General features: G+C 42.6%; 1 protein-coding gene across 4 annotated transcripts in view; it reads right to left on the minus strand.

Moving 5' to 3' along the window:
* The window catches only part of LOC139750238 (uncharacterized), a 568158-nt gene that overhangs the window by 113700 nt on the left and 437415 nt on the right, over positions 1–17043 (minus strand). The gene's annotated exons all lie outside the window — the stretch shown is intronic.

The following is a 17043-nucleotide window of genomic DNA, read 5'->3' on the forward strand; positions in this document are numbered from 1 at the left end:
TTCATTCTTATGTCTGGGGGATTTTTTTTTCGTTACTAATGAGGAAAGATCGTGCAATGGAACCCGTGGAATGAAGACAGAGCCAGACATATCATGCAGGACACAGTCTTTACTATCACGGTTAATGAATGAGCCAAATACACAATTTTGCTTCACCACGATGGCAATCACAATGTTGAAGACTGATATCTAAGATTCCCAGTTTATCCTTCCATTGCTTCTAATGTCAGTACATCTTACTGATCATACTCATTTCTTAATTTCCAGTAGAGTGGGCGAAGTATACAAGGAAATGACTAATTTCAGAGATTCTCAGCCATACACTGAAGTTTTCAGTGGTTTAAGTCTCGCTAATGAACTCATTATAGACATAGGTGATGAACCGTCTTCACCAATGCCTTAGGATGGAATGAAATGATCATAGTTACTGAAGTTCAGACTATCAGACAGCGACTCACTATCATCAGGAGAATGTTTCAGAGACCTGATGCTGTATTTCACCTTTCGATGGCCCTGTGACGGCTTTGGTCGAACTTCAGCGAAGTCTTAACAAATGGACCATCAGAGCAAAGCATGTAATCAGGTCCATCATGTATTTCCAGATGATGCGAAGCCGCTGTCGGGTGTTCTGGAACCAGAGTAATTACCGTTATTTTCTTCCTTTCCAAGACCTTTCTGGAGACGACTCTCTCATCGATTCAGGGTAAGTAAATACCCTGAGTTAGGTCAGGACAACCCCACTGCCGAAATTACGACATGCAACCCACACGGGTAATTTCATGGGATGTCATGCAAGCATCCTTGTGATCTGGCTGGCGACATGGACTCTTCTTATTACATTTCTCTGGATCGGGTTCCCAGAAATATCACAATACGATGGCTATCATACGCCATTCACCACCAGCTTTATGTAGACTCCTTACCTACGTACCTACTTATCTACCTACCACCCTCCTGGGCACCACAAACACATCGATATAGCTTCCCTACCAAGTACGTTAGATTACAAAGGATGATAGACAACGTGGCCATATAAGACTACCATGCATTCCAGACGAAGCAAGTACCTGATAAAAGAGATGGTGAAATATATCACACAACCAAGTATGTCTAGTTACCGAATATGAAATATCATCCTCCTTTTTCTTCTCATATCTGGGTGTTACGAGATGTGTAATTGCAAGGTCCAACATTTGGGGATCAAAATGGAAGCCTAGTTTCATCTCTCATCTAAATCGAAACGTCTTAAAACTAATACTCTTTCGATGAGAACCTGTGAATATATTGTGATAACTTCAAGTGTGTGAAGCAATAAAACCTAATATTAACAAACTGAAAACTTTACATGAGAACCTGGGAATACATTGTGATAACTTCAAGTGTGTGAAACAATAAATCCTATTATTAACAAACTGAAAACTTTACGTGATGCTAACAAGACACAAAAAAGGATTCACCTGAATTATAACATCTTGAGCATGAACATGAAATATAACCATCAAATATAATCTATAATAAACTATCTCAATCAATATCACTACTCGTTCAACACATGCTATCTCAGCATTTATTTGTCGTTGTTCAACTTACGCCGACATTAACACCTATGAATTGCAGTTCATCGTATGTAACCTTAGCACAAATCAGTCATCGTTCAACGTCCACTATCTCAAGACAGTATCGGATTTCGTTAACCGTACGATACCTCAACACATCAGTTGTTCAACGCACGCTACCCCAACATACATCAGGAGTTTTATAAAGGACTGATGATATGCTGAGACTCCCACAAGCCCCAGTTGTAAGAAGCCCTCGTCTAACACGTCAGACTAGCGGCAGTAATGGTTCTGAATGGGACCAGAACCGTTTCATCTGTGGGAAGGTTCGTCTTAGCCGAAGGAACCTTTAGTGGAGTATGATGGAATCGACTGTTGATACAGATAATTCTGTGCAAAGTTCGGGAAATAACCGAGATAAGATGTGAAGAGAAAACGTTATTTGAGGAAAGATGCGAAGGGAAAATGTTATTAACTTTGAGATAAGTTCCCTAATTGCGACTTGCTGTAAATGAAGTTCTGAACCACGGAAAGTAAAACCATTATGCTTCATATCGAACCTCATAAAGACCACAAGTGGCTCAGAGGCAATGTGAAGATTCGTTGCTTCATGACCACGCTACTACGTGCAATTACTTCAGATAATGAAAACCGAAGAACAAATTCCTCTTTTCACCTTCAATATCTCGAGTCCATGAACAGTTTTCAGCAGCGCGGGTTCGAGTCAGCTGGTGTGGAACGATACACATCTTAAAAACTTCAAACTAATGGCTCAGTGTCCCGCGCCAGCAAGCATTGCGCAGACTGGATGATGATGGACTGCCCGACCACGTTCGTTCTAGTGGTATTACTGCGACTGGTGCCCTATGGAAAGATGGGGGAGCTTGTGACTGTACCTCAGGGAATAACTGATAGCCATTCATGTTTCTCGGGAGCTGGTGACTGTACTGTAGGGAATAACTGACAGTCAGCCATGTTTCTCGAACTTCTGATACACCGATCGTTGCCAGGTGACAGCATTCACACTTCTTTTTCAGACTTAAATGACTTTCCCGCCTTAGCGACGTAGCAACAGGAACAATGAAACATTGTATTCACTGGCACACCTCCAGTCTCTAGCTGTCAAGTATCATGTATCGAAACCAGAGCATGTCATACACAGCTAGTCCCCACAGACAACTCCATGGAGTATCTTCAGCCTCATCTCTACCGTTTCTTCAATATACACAATAAAAATGACTGAAAACGAAGTGGGCATTGAATTACGCAGTCCTTCCTACCCGAAAGAAGAACAAGTACAGCGGAAAAGTTTCTGTTGTTATAATACTAATCCTTAAAGTGAAATACATGTAAATGCCATGCAAGTACAAGAGGCTAATTCTAGCAAGAAAGATTAGTCTTTAAATGTTTAAACTGCAATTAGTGGTACAGTGCAGTAAGTGGTACAGTCCATGTCCAACTAGTGTTTATGTACAGCGACGAATCACAGATACTATCAATCATATTATAATATTTCACTTTCTTATCACAAAATTTCTAATCACTACCCGTCCTAATATTCTCTAATATATTGCAAAATAACATGTGCTAATGAGAAGAATCTGTAAAGGTTTAACTTGTAATATGTTTTTGAGCTTGTGGCATTTGATTTTCTTGCTAAGAACGATTCATTTTGAGTCACAATACAACAGCTGGCACGAATCTGCCAAAATGTCGTAACTGGTTTCTTGAGTCTAGAGTTCAGTGCCCAATACTGTGATACATCACACCCTCTACTTGAACTCCTGGGTGGAAGATCATGAAAATGGAGCGACGAAATGTTTCGCTACTGCTGCAGTACTTAGTACACATGTGTTGAAGGCAGCCTCACCGTACTGTGAATCGGATCAAGGTTCTTGCGAGAACAATATTTTTGTTTCTGATGTGAAAGCAACACACAGATAATGCAGCTTATTTCATATCTAATATTAAAGACTTTTACACATAACTTATTCTCTGATCCAGTACCGGATAGGATATTCGCACGACACCAATTAACAGTTTCTCATCAGGTTTTGTGCTTTTTGTACTGCTGAAGAAGCAAGAAAATGATGGGAAGATAATGATGAATGGAATGACCCCCTTCCCATCCTCCTTTTCTTGATTAAAGTCTCTGTTACACACACAAACACAAAAAGCAGAGGCAGACAAAAAAAAGAAAAGAAATAGTTATTGAAAAAAGGATTGTCTAAAGACCAGACTGAAGAAGAAAAATAAGAACACCAAGAAGAATAAAAAGTAAAAGAAGAAGAAGAAGAAGAAGAAGGAGGGGATGAAAGAAACTGCAGACTTGCAGCAGCAGCACAACGTAAGTGCGAGCACAGCGTGGGAGGGAGCGGTATGGCTGGGCTGAGGACAAACTAAAGAGCCTCATGTTTGAGGGTGTTGGAGCCGCCGAGGTTGTCTTCCAAGTTGGTAATGTAACCCAGACGTCACGAAAATCATGATATCCATATATCTTATGATAGGATATGTATCATGTGTGAATATAACATATGAAATATCATTCGGATATAGACATTAGAAAACTCTAGGGAAGGTTTACGCAACATACACACCAAGATAACAACATCGGTGTATTTTCGAACGAGCTTCAAAAGCACACGCAACAGCACAGGGTCAGAAATTTCTCTATAATCCAGAGACTCTATGTATAAATGATACTCCCGATATTCTCTTACTTTGCAAACTTAAAGCATCAAATTCTCGACGAGATGAGCAAGAGTTTCATAACTTGAATTTCATCGATGAATAACCCGTGCAAAGTTAGTTTTCATCACATATATCACAAGCAACTTCTCCGTTGCTTCGTGATAAAACACGACACTAATTTTCTGTACCATGGATTCGCATCACAAGGAGGACTTGATAACCAGTTACTTCGGCAGTGTGCGTTCAAGGGAGCGCGCGCCCCCTCTTCTTCTTCTCGGTGGCTCATGCGAGGCTAAGAGACGCCCTTTATCAGCCGGTGGCTGCTCCGCGCGGCCGACCAACACCCACTCTTGAATGTTAACGTCCTCTACTAACGTCATCCGCTTCCAATGATTTCATCACCTTCAAGGGATGTCATTACCCTCCCGTGACGACGAGATGCATTTCTCAACTGATCACGGGCGGAGGTGATGCAACTCGACTCCGAACTCGGAGTCTTTCGTGACTGACGTGATTTGCTTTCATCATTAGTCTTGGCGAGTGATCTCAACTCGCCTCAGTAAGAGTTGCTGCTACCTTGCCTATCTGAACCAGTCTTTCGAGTGATGATGTCATCTGTCTCCCAACCAGCTTAAGCGAGTGATGACGTCTGCCTCACAATCGAAGTCTTCGCGAATGATGTCCCATCTCAACCAATCTTCAGAGATGTCTTCCGTCTGAATCAGGTTGAGCGACTGGTGTCTTCTACCTCTGAACCAGTTTCAGCGAGCGATGTTATCCGCTACTTAAACACCCTTTGCGACAGTGATGTCACCTTCTCCTTGTCCAGTCCAGTTACGTCGACAGAAATAAGCATGAAAATAATAGGCCATATTACCCTCTGTCCTAAAAACTAGTTCAAGAAAAGTGTAAGTTAATGTTAAAGAGTTCTCAACGTTTGAAATACTTTGGGCAAGACGGAGAGCAGGCACCAATGTAAAATTATATAACAATCACGTGCACATGCTGATATAAAAAGACGAAAAATGATACACCTGCTCAATGTATAACGAAGAGCTAAGCTTTAGGAAGCCAATTAAATCAAACTAATTTCTTTGTCTCAGATGGCACTATGAAAAAATCAACATCAAAAACACTATTGATATAATAATTCAAATAATTGATGGATATTTTCATCACTTTTGTACGTAAAGTTTATATATATATATATATATATATATATATATATATATATATATATATATATATATATATATATATATATATATATATATATATATATATATATATATATATATATATATATATATATATATATATATATATAATATATATATATATATATATATATATATATATATATATATATATATATATATATATATATATATTTTTTTTTTTTTTTTTTTTTTTTTTTTTTTTTTTATACTTTGTCGCTGTCTCCCGCGTTTGCGAGGTAGCGCAAGGAAACAGACGAAAGAAATGGCCCAACCCCCCCCCCCATACACATGTACATACACACGTCCACACACGCAAATATACATACCTACACAGCTTTCCATGGTTTACCCCAGACGCTTCACATGCCTTGATTCAATCCACTGACAGCACGTCAACCCCTGTATACCACATCGCTCCAATTCACTCTATTCCTTGCCCTCCTTTCACCCTCCTGCATGTTCAGGCCCCGATCACACAAAATCTTTTTCACTCCATCTTTCCACCTCCAATTTGGTCTCCCTCTTCTCCTCGTTCCCTCCACCTCCGACACATATATCCTCTTGGTCAATCTTTCCTCACTCATTCTCTCCATGTGCCCAAACCATTTCAAAACACCCTCTTCTGCTCTCTCAACCACGCTCTTTTTATTTCCACACATCTCTCTTACCCTTACGTTACTTACTCGATCAAACCACCTCACACCACACATTGTCCTCAAACATCTCATTTCCAGCACATCCATCCTCCTGCGCACATCTCTATCCATAGCCCACGCCTCGCAACCATACAACATTGTTGGTACCACTATTCCTTCAAACATACCCATTTTTGCTTTCCGAGATACTGTTCTCGACTTCCACACATTTTTCAAGGCTCCCAAAATTTTCGCCCCCTCCCCCACCCTATGATCCACTTCCGCTTCCATGGTTCCATCCGCTGACAGATCCACTCCCAGATATCTAAAACACTTCACTTCCTCCAGTTTTTCTCCATTCAAACTCACCTCCCAATTGACTTGACCCTCACCCCTACTGTACCTAATAACCTTGCTCTTATTCACATTTACTCTTAACTTTCTTCTTCCACACACTTTACCAAACTCAGTCACCAGCTTCTGCAGTTTCTCACATGAATCAGCCACCAGCGCTGTATCATCAGCGAACAACAACTGACTCACTTCCCAAGCTCTCTCATCCCCAACAGACTTCATACTTGCCCCTCTTTCCAGGACTCTTGCATTTACCTCCCTAACAACCCCATCCATAAACAAATTAAACAACCATGGAGACATCACACACCCCTGCCGCAAACCTACATTCACTGAGAACCAATCACTTTCCTCTCTTCCTACACGTACACATGCCTTACATCCTCGATAAAAACTTTTCACTGCTTCTAACAACTTGCCTCCCACACCATATATTCTTAATACCTTCCACAGAGCATCTCTATCAACTCTATCATATGCCTTCTCCAGATCCATAAATGCTACATACAAATCCATTTGCTTTTCTAAGTATATATATATATATATATATATATATATATATATATATATATATATATATATATATATATATCGGTACGTCCCAACAAGATCTATGACGGGATTATATTCCCTTCTGTTTCCTGTAATCCTGTGCGACCCTCAAAGGCTGACTACAAGTAACAGAAGCCATGTACATAAGACATTATAGTCGTTTCATAAATCATCAAAGCACAAGACAAGACAAGGTAGGACTCTGCAACTGTCCCCTCCCGCACCCTAAATAACCGGACATTTCCAGGTGCAGTAACCTCGGGCGAACCCCTTAACCGATGAGCCAACGAGTCTGACCCCCATCTACCACAATTACACGCATGGACTCCAAGGGAACACGGTCCACCGATCAAAATTTTCTCTACGTCACCGTTCTGTAACATTTCATGATGCGATTCATTCCTGTTTTGTTCTTTATGCTGTACTGTATCATTCATAATCAATTTGACTCAAGATTGGCAACGTCCGTGTGCCCGAGACGTCTCGGGTATTTCGAGGATACAGCGAAAATTAATAAAAGGCATTCGATGTCGCAAAACGTGTGGGGAGAAAACTGAGAGATAACAAAACAGAAGGCTGCACTCTCAGTGATACACACATTCGCTATACGTGACTTGTCGCTCGCGGTGTACACTCGTGCAGGTGAAATCCGGTAACACACCTCTCTCTCTCTCTCTCTCTCTCTCTATATATATATATATATATATATATATATATATATATATATATATATATATATATATATATTCATATATATATATTATTGGACATCGTCTGCAAGTGGTTATACCGCGAACGAGAAGTTCACCTTCGGCAGGCCATTATGAATGTAGTCTCATCAAGGCCCCTCTCGCTCCAATGCAGCCAGTTTTCCTTGCTCTTTGTACAGCGAAGCTCTGGAGCAGCAGAAACTCCACAAAAGGTGTCCTGGTGTTGCCTTGCTAACGCGGGAAACAGCGGACACATATGAAAGTAATACTACTAATAATAATAATGATAATAATAGATATCATGATAATATCACAATACCAGGACAATTCATTCCAATAGCTGGTCTACATTATTTCCTCATACTGCCAACGTTTTTCATTCCTTTCCTTCATTTTTGCAAATTACTGCTTCTTCTTCTTCTCCCTAATCCATTACATTACCTGCATTCCCCACGGCCTTTATATTAGGCATCCCTTTTCCTATCTTTTTCCAATAGGTGTGCATCATCCTGTTCTAAGCAATACCTGTCTATTCCTCTATCCACTGCAAGATATCCAACTTCCTTCCTATACTTTAAAGGATCTGTCCACTTCCCCTGCATTATCTACAGATCTCCCCTATCCTTTAAAATGACTACCCATCCCTTCTCTGACAGTAACTGCACCGTCGCTCTCATCAGCAGACAACATGGGCAGCATTTCACCCCATTCCTCCCTCCTTCCCTCGTCCTTATATACTGCATCTTCCTCATACTGTTACAATACCTATTCCATAACCTTCCCTCATCCTTAAGACTGTCTCAACCAAATTCCCCATCTTCTTGACAATAACATCCATCCCAACCCATCTTCCGTCACCCTTACAATGTTCCCCGCCACTGCCGACACCTCACCCTCCCCACACCATTAATATTCCTCGCTAGGAAGACATTCGCGTCCTCCTCCTCCTCCTCCTCCTTCCAGAGCTAGCGGGCATTCGGCATAACAAGAGAGTCTCTTAATTGGAGCACGGTGCGGCTGTATATTCCTTTATTCCCATCAAACCCACACCGACTGTGGGGGTGTGTGTCCGTAAACGGCGGCAGGCGACGCTGCTATGGAGGAAGACGAGGCTGTTGTGTGGAGTAGACGTTGCTACGGGGCAGACGTGGGCGGAGTAGGCACCTTACTGCCACGGAGAGCCCCTGATAATGTGGGCTCCCGTGTCTTAATACATTTCATCTTTTATCTGTCTTCTTACTGATATAATACTGGGATGACTGCAGTGACGAGGATTTGGTAGCTTAGACAAGTAGTCAAGTTAAATTTCATAAATTCCTTGATGAAAATCGTAGGGAGAAAGGTAGACTCGGAGGTTGGGAAGGGGCTCTGGCTGGCGGGCGAGACACGGTGGCACAGACAGAGAGACTATTGGGCTAGATGATGACGGCACAGCTGGAAGTAATGTCCTGCTGAGGACGCCTCGTTTTGTTCCGTTCGCTGTGCGAAGACGTGTCAGCTGCAGCTGCGAACCACGGCTCATAGAGATGGCTGCTAGGGCTGCCCTATACACCACTAAGACACCATCACCACCATACTACCCTTCCATACACCACCTTTTCACTGCTCCGTCAACAACACGCACACACCACAACTCGCCCGATCCAAGACTTCCACACTACACTATACACAACGCTACACATCACCACTTGATCATTTCTCCTCACATTACCTCGATACCATTTCTGACAAAACCATTGCCACATTATTCTCAACACATTCAGCACATCACTCTCTTCAAACCATCCAGTATCATACGATCCTGACATCAACCACTCTCCACCACCAGCAAATATATTTTTTTCTACATTTACCGCCACCCACCACACCACTCCTGTCACTCTGTACCCACTACAGCCACACCGTTCATCATCATCATCATCATCTTCACACTCTCTTTTGAGAAACTGCACCACCTCATCCTCCGCTCCTCCAAATGTCGCCACCACAGCACTACGCCTCACACTCAACCACCACACTATTCCTCTGTGTACAACTATCGCTACATCACTGCTCTAGCGCCATCCGTGCTCCACGACCAAACACACCACCATCATCACAACTACTGTAGGTGCTAACACCATCTGCTCTTACCCAGGCGCAACAAAAACAGAAATTTTCCCATACACCATCGCTACACTTCCCTTACTCTACCACCACATCACTCATGAGCCTCACCATCACCTCACCACAAACCACTTCAACTACACCACTCCTATATATACCAAGACATTAGTATTCGACCAAAAATCTGTCACCACATCCCTCCTGAACACATCAACATATCACTTCACCACACACTAACACTACACTGTTTACGAAACATCACCTGCATAGCTTCTTCCCCCACACAACTCTACTACCAGATCACCCCCCCTACACAACTCTCAAATAATGCCTTCATATCACTACCTCACACCCTACCACTCCATCCTCCTCCTATACCACCTTACCACCTTATACACCATCATACCACACTCATTTCCATCAGTACCACTCTTCCAAGCACCACCACACAACCCCTAGACATCACTAACACGGTCCCTCGGAGCACCACCACCACTACACCTGTCTCATAACACAAGCCACACCTCTTTGCCTCATTTGAATCACAAATACACCATGGACAAAGTCTACCATCCAGCGAAACTATTCTACACTAAAAAGAATTAACATTTTTCATCATATTACATCAAAATCCAATTAGAGAATTGGATTCCAGTATCACTTGTTCCAGTCCGATTCTATCACGGCTTAATACACATTATTGTGTACATGCACAATAACCCGACTCTAAATGTTATCGTTTTCCAATGAAACATTTTCCAGCATAACGCACTAAGCTCTTCCACATATACGAAAAACCAAATCATGTATGAATATATAATTTTTTTCTCAGTATCAGGGGTGTACGGAATTATGTCCCTGATCCCTACTTACCTTGCAGTAATAATAATAATAATAATAATAATAATAATAATAATAGTAATAATAATAATGATAATTAGAAACGACATTGTTATGTCATCTCACGATCTATCCCTTACCAATATGTTCACTTCAGAGGGATACCACCCACCTTATCTTCGTTACACCCTCGTTAAACCTAAATTCCCTTAAATTCATCCTCAACAATCGCATCTTCACGACACCTTCCACAAATGCATCCTCATCTCACCCTCTGCACACTCAGCTTCGTTAAAACAATTGCCTTGGACCACTCACGTAATAGGGTCAGGTCAAAGCATACCCTTTTGACTCATACTATGGACAGTTCTTAAAAGATATTATAACCATGGCATGACTCGTTAAGGTAATGGTTTACTTACGAGGTCACAATAAGGTCTCCATACACACCGAGAAATATCGGGTCTCCATACACACTGAGACGTCCTCGAAACACTGTCTCCAAACTGGTCTCCTTACATACGTAACCGTTTACAGAAGTGGGCTATGATTACACAACCACACCGGCTACGGAATTACTGGAAGAATGTCATCCATCCGGGAAAAAAAAAAAAAAAGAAGAGGCGGGCCCTTCTGTAGATACAAGAAAGTTGCTAGACAAATGACAACTCACCACCATAAGAAGCTATAAATAATTCATCAATTATTGTAGTAAGACAAATTATTGATTCATGCTGGCGATAAATTTTCTGGAAAAAAAAAATGCTAACTGTACAAAAGGAAGGTTGCACCCAAGAGGATAAATGTTCATACCACTGAACAATGCCATTCCGTCGTTCATCCAGCCTCCCGCAAGAGCGAGCAGACGAAGGCCCGAATCTACTAACCCACCAGGAAGAAAACGGTGAACGCCACTTCGCTCACGTCCACGCGAAACATATCTTTCTCGCGTCTCAAAGCAACGATGACTATGAGGGAAAATTGACACTCGGGAGCAACCTGAATCCTCTGTCATTTTTGGCAACCTTCCTTGATGCTTCCTCGCCCTTTACTGAACGTTCAAGCCTGTGCTGCCCAAAGCAACGGGTGATGATGACCAGCTTGGGATCAGACGTCCCGCTGCCCTGAGCTTCTTCTGGTCACCAGAACTATCAGCCAATCGCGATGCCGTCTCATATTCCACCTCACCCAATCACCTGGCTGCTCTGACCTACAGTCACGGGCGGTTGTGTCAGAAATCATCGATACTAGAAAGCGGTTCGTTCAGCCACCTATATCGATACAATTAAGCCAATTCGTTTTCATTATTATATCACTAGAATCCAAATTGTTACTAAATCATCGATTACATGTCATGATTAATGTATAATCAACCCTTTCATAGAAAACTGATTATAATTCACGATTAACGTACGATCATATAGTTAATGAATTATCGATTATAAGTCACGGTTAATGTACGATCATTCTGTTAATAAAATCATCGATTATAAGCCATGATTAATGTCTAATGGACCTAGATAATAATCAATTACAAGTCATGATATATGTATACGTACAACCTGTGAATGAATCAGCGTCGGTAATTTACTAACGGGATGTTCGATATGCTTTCCCTCACTGCTTATTTATCTATGAGAGGAAATGCAGCTCAAATGTGACATAGTCTGTCTAAGTGGGACACATTTTTCAAACGTCAGTTCAGGAGGAGGTTAACCAAAGCCCTGAGATGGGTATCGTATATTCTATGACTTTTTTATTCCTTTCTCCAATCTTAATGTAGTGGTCTAAAAGTGTATTTACTGAAGCATATGTTTTTGTTATTCAAGACGTAAAAGGTCAGAGACGAAAATCAGGAAATAACCATCCGGCGAGGAAGGTACAAAGACAATGGCAAATCCAAGAAATTAGTGGATGAATAAAAAACGGTGAATGCCGTCACAGAGTCTGGCATTACAGATGATTAGACGGGTACTGAAATAATTCCATGTCTCATAAAGTTTCTCTCTCTTTCTCTCTCTCCCCCTCTCTCACCAACTCGGCCCAGCAGCTTGGACTCAGCCCGAGCTGTGAGGCTTCGAAGACATCCGAAGCCCGTCTTAAAGATATATCTAAAGGTATATATAGGTTGGTGCCACCCTCGCTATTCAGTAACTAGACATCATTACATATGGTGGTCGTGTTCCGTGTAGGTGTTTGGTATGCGAGGATCTGAAGGGCGAATCGTGATGCATCTCATTGAATTCAAGAGTAGAAACTGAATGGCGATGAGTAATCAGCGATGAATAATTAATCATATGATGAATAAATTTCTTAACTTCGTTACTGTGTATACATACTGAGGAGCCGTCAGAATGGATGTGAGTGGATGTGGCCTTTCCTCGTCTGTTCATGGCGCGACCTCGCTATCGTGGGAAAACGGCGATCAAGTATGATATAGATAAAAAAAAAAAAGGAAAACTTTATAAAAAAAAAAGACGGTCGACATGACTGCACATGGATCACGTCAACAGCATGAACGCAAAGTCTATCTTACATCATCTCTTTCTCTCTCTCTCTTCGATATCCTAACGTCCGCTTTTGGGGGACGTACTCCCGCCCGCCTTCCTCCACGACTACCACGACCTCCGCCAACATTCCATCACTCCTACAATCATCCATTAACCCCACATAAACGTCAAGATCCATGCTGATGACTGCTAATGATGCGAGCCTACTCCGTCCGGGGTTGACACCGTTATCAGATCGTCTTTGTCGCTAGAGCTCCTCCGGCGTCTCCCTCACCTTCCAGTCCCTTTGATGTGCTGATTTACGAGATTGAGATGACACAGCCAAGACAGTAATTCGTCGTCGTCGTCCCCTTGGAAGGGCTTATAAATAATCACGAATATCACACGTCATGTTGGCTGACACACACACACACACACACACACCTCACTCAAATCGTCGGTTCATTCAGTAAATGTTGCGAGGCGGCTCGACTCTTGTCTATTATGTTCTGTAAAACTAAATTAAGAAGTTGAAAGATTGAAGGTTTTATTTTCGTTCGCTCGTACAAAAAGTCGGCTTCTCTCACTACAATTAACAGTTAGGATGATCTTAATTATGACAGTCTAAGAGGCCATTAAGCTTCGTAAATCATTAATTTGTCTTACTTGCTTTAGATGAACAAAATAATTAGTCCCTTAATCTCAAGTCCCTCAATCTGATGTCTGTATGTATTCAAGTGTCATTTTCTGTTTACATTAGTAAATTCTCGCGTAAATCTTGAAGGACTGTAACTCTTGACTACATGTACGGGTAACGTTTCCGGGAAATCAATGGTGCACCAAAGGATTTCATTTACATAAAGAGACAGGAAGGAATAGATCGCCTGGAGGATAATAAACAAACCCAGTATCTTCTGTTCATCTCATGCCAGATAAATTCACAGAGAAAGACACCCGAGAGGCTGTTTATCCCATTACGTTCTGGTAATGCCATTCAGCTCATTGAATTTCTACTCTGTAAAGCCAGTGTGGCGCCTACATGGCGAGAGCCATCAAGTCTCCCACATCAAGGACTCGGAAAAGAGAGATGACCGACCACTGTTTCAATCTCTTGATACAATGAACCCAAAGTATCGTTTAAAGAAAGAAGGAAAGTGTTCCAAACGCCTATGCCGTCGAAATCGGTCGCGTTGGTTGCACAAATCTCTCAAAAGCTTCTCTTGCTATAGAGATTCTTAACTGCAAAGGATTGCAGTAGAATTTTCAAACATCAGTCTTACAACATCTTTATGTTTCTACGGTCCTGCCCAGCAGAGATGCGAGTCGTCGTTTATGTCTACAGGCTGACCAAACTTACAGCATTAGTTTAAACGCTAAAGCAAATCATTAATCAAACGCCAGACTCGAGAACATGAGGTATTTAATCAAACTCCAGACTCGAGAACATGATGAATAGAGGAGACATTTTTTTTGTTGTCCTTCGACTGCGAACAAGGAAGGATATTCGTGTCTCGTGGCGAGGCGTTGCTACCTACACGTAACCACCTGCTAATGGCCTCTGTCCCGCCCGGTAGTACCAGCACACTGCCCCTCCCGACGAAGCAATTACGCGACCATAAAGATAACTTACGATAACTAGGCCGTAAAATCTGCTCGTTTACGTGTGTGTGTGTGTGTGTGTGTGTGTGTGTGTGTGTGTGTTCCCCTTACGTCGTCAGTCTCTCTCTCTCTCTCTGTCTCTCTCTCTCTCTCTCTCTCTGTCTCTCTCTCTCTCTCTGAGTCCCATGAACCCTTTCTTGAAAGGGTCCTTGAACCTCTCTCAGTCAGCGCTCATTACAATAGCGGGAAAATAATGGACTCCTCTGGAGTAAGAAGTTCTCTGACGAGAAGGTACTCCCCGAAGACACAGCCTTTCCACACACACACACACACACACACACACACACACACACACACACATTCTCATATGGAGAGAATAAATAAGGACAGTTGACAAAGAGAATATATGTGTCAGAAGTGGAGGGGACAAGGAGAAGTAAAGACCAAACTGGAGATGGAAGGATGGAGTAAAAACTATGTTAAGTGGTCGAGGCCTGATCATGCAGAAGGGTTAAAGGCGTGCACGTGGTAGAGCGAGATGGAACGATGTGGTATACAGGGGGCAACGGACTATCTATCGACTGAACAAGGGCATATGAAACGGCCGTGGGAAACCATGGAAAGGTGCGTGGTGACATGGTGAGAGTTCACAAAGTCCCATTTTATCAAGATGGTATGTTACAGCCTCTCTCTCTCTCTCTCTCTCTCTCTCTCTCTCTCTCTCTCTCTCTCTCTCTCTCTCTCTCAACGGCAGCGGAAGTCACTGGTTCGAACCTATACTTCCGTTCTCGTACCTCCTTCTCCACACACACACAAAAGTTGGTTGGTGTGGCACCATTACCATCCTGGCTGCTTCTACCCCAGGAGAGCAGTCAAGCTTGGGCGGGACCAACGCGCTCCTGCGCCGTGTTTATCGCTCGTAAATAATGGGTCGTGCCAGGAAAAAAAAAAAATGTGTCTTGCTGGTTTTAATTCCTCCACCTTGTCTCTCCACTCGAGGGAGCTCTTTGGATTTTAATCATTATATCAGATTATCTATTTTTTTTTTTTACGAATTTAATTCATGGGCGATTTGTTCGCATGAATTTTCCCCACCCTTCAGTGAATGGCAATTTGGTCTGCTGTTTCAGTGCGCATTCGAGGGGAAGTGGTCTGAGCTAAACCATTGTCTCCAGAGAGGAAGATGCTATATATCTTCCTTTAGATTCCTTCCGAGCAATAACGTGGGCCTTTAAAACCCTCCAGTTACTCTCAGGTAGGTAGGTAGGTAGATAGGTAGATAGATAGGCCATACGTCTAGTGGGTTGACAGGAAACTAAGGCAACAAGGTTTAGTTGAGGGCAGGCAAAGGCAGGAGGAAGGAAAGAGAAGCAAAGGTGTATCTTGATGCATCGTTATGATGTCTAGACTTAAATCGTCAAAGACCGAATTTCCTCGCACTCTTCAAACTAGATGTAGTAGTGGTGGTGTGTGTGTGTGTGTGTGTGTGTGTGTGTGGGGGGGGGGGGGTTGTCTTAAAGTCGCTAACACGTTAGGTTCTTGCTGGCAACCCCAAGGCAACTCCCGCCTTGACCACGTCATGTCCCGGTGGTGGTCCAAGGCAAGTCCCATGTCTGGTCTTGGTGGGAAGGCTGGTGCTATGACGACCTCGTCCACAGTGTTCCTGTCATGTCGTCACCGACTCGCGCTTTAAATGCAGAGATGTAATCGAGGTAATCTGTCACCACATCCATCTTCATGGGTCAACAACGCTAACGGCAGTAACACCTCACGTCTGAATTATGGAGGACTCGAGTACAAAGAGAGAGAGAGAGAGAGAGAGAGAGAGAGAGAGAGAGAGAGAGAGAGAGAGAGAGAGAGAGAGAGAGAGAGAGAGAGAGAGAATGTTTGACATCAGCGACAACTAAGAGGCTTGGGTAACATGATCATCCCTTGTCGCCGTAAATGTCTGCTCCACCTATTCATCCGACTCTTACGAACGTCATTTTTCGTCTTCTTCCTCCTAAAAAGACATCTTGCTCTTCAGCAATTCACCGTCATCGTCCATCGCTCTTTGAAGCAATCAATCCTCCTCCTCCTCGCCTCTCCATACCGCCTACTGAACCAACTCGCCTCTGCCTCCTCTAGCCTCACTTACTCTCCTCCTCCAATCATCGTCATTTACAGTTTCTTTCTCCCACCTAATGACATCATGTGCTTCCCCCATCCTCCCCAAGAGCTCCTAGTCTTACCTGCTTTCTTATCGTAATATCAATTTCCCCCGCTCTCACCTCTCAGCCCTCAGAATCGCA

The sequence above is a fragment of the Panulirus ornatus genome, chromosome 9 (assembly GCF_036320965.1).
Source record: "Panulirus ornatus isolate Po-2019 chromosome 9, ASM3632096v1, whole genome shotgun sequence".
Taxonomy (NCBI): domain Eukaryota; kingdom Metazoa; phylum Arthropoda; class Malacostraca; order Decapoda; family Palinuridae; genus Panulirus; species Panulirus ornatus.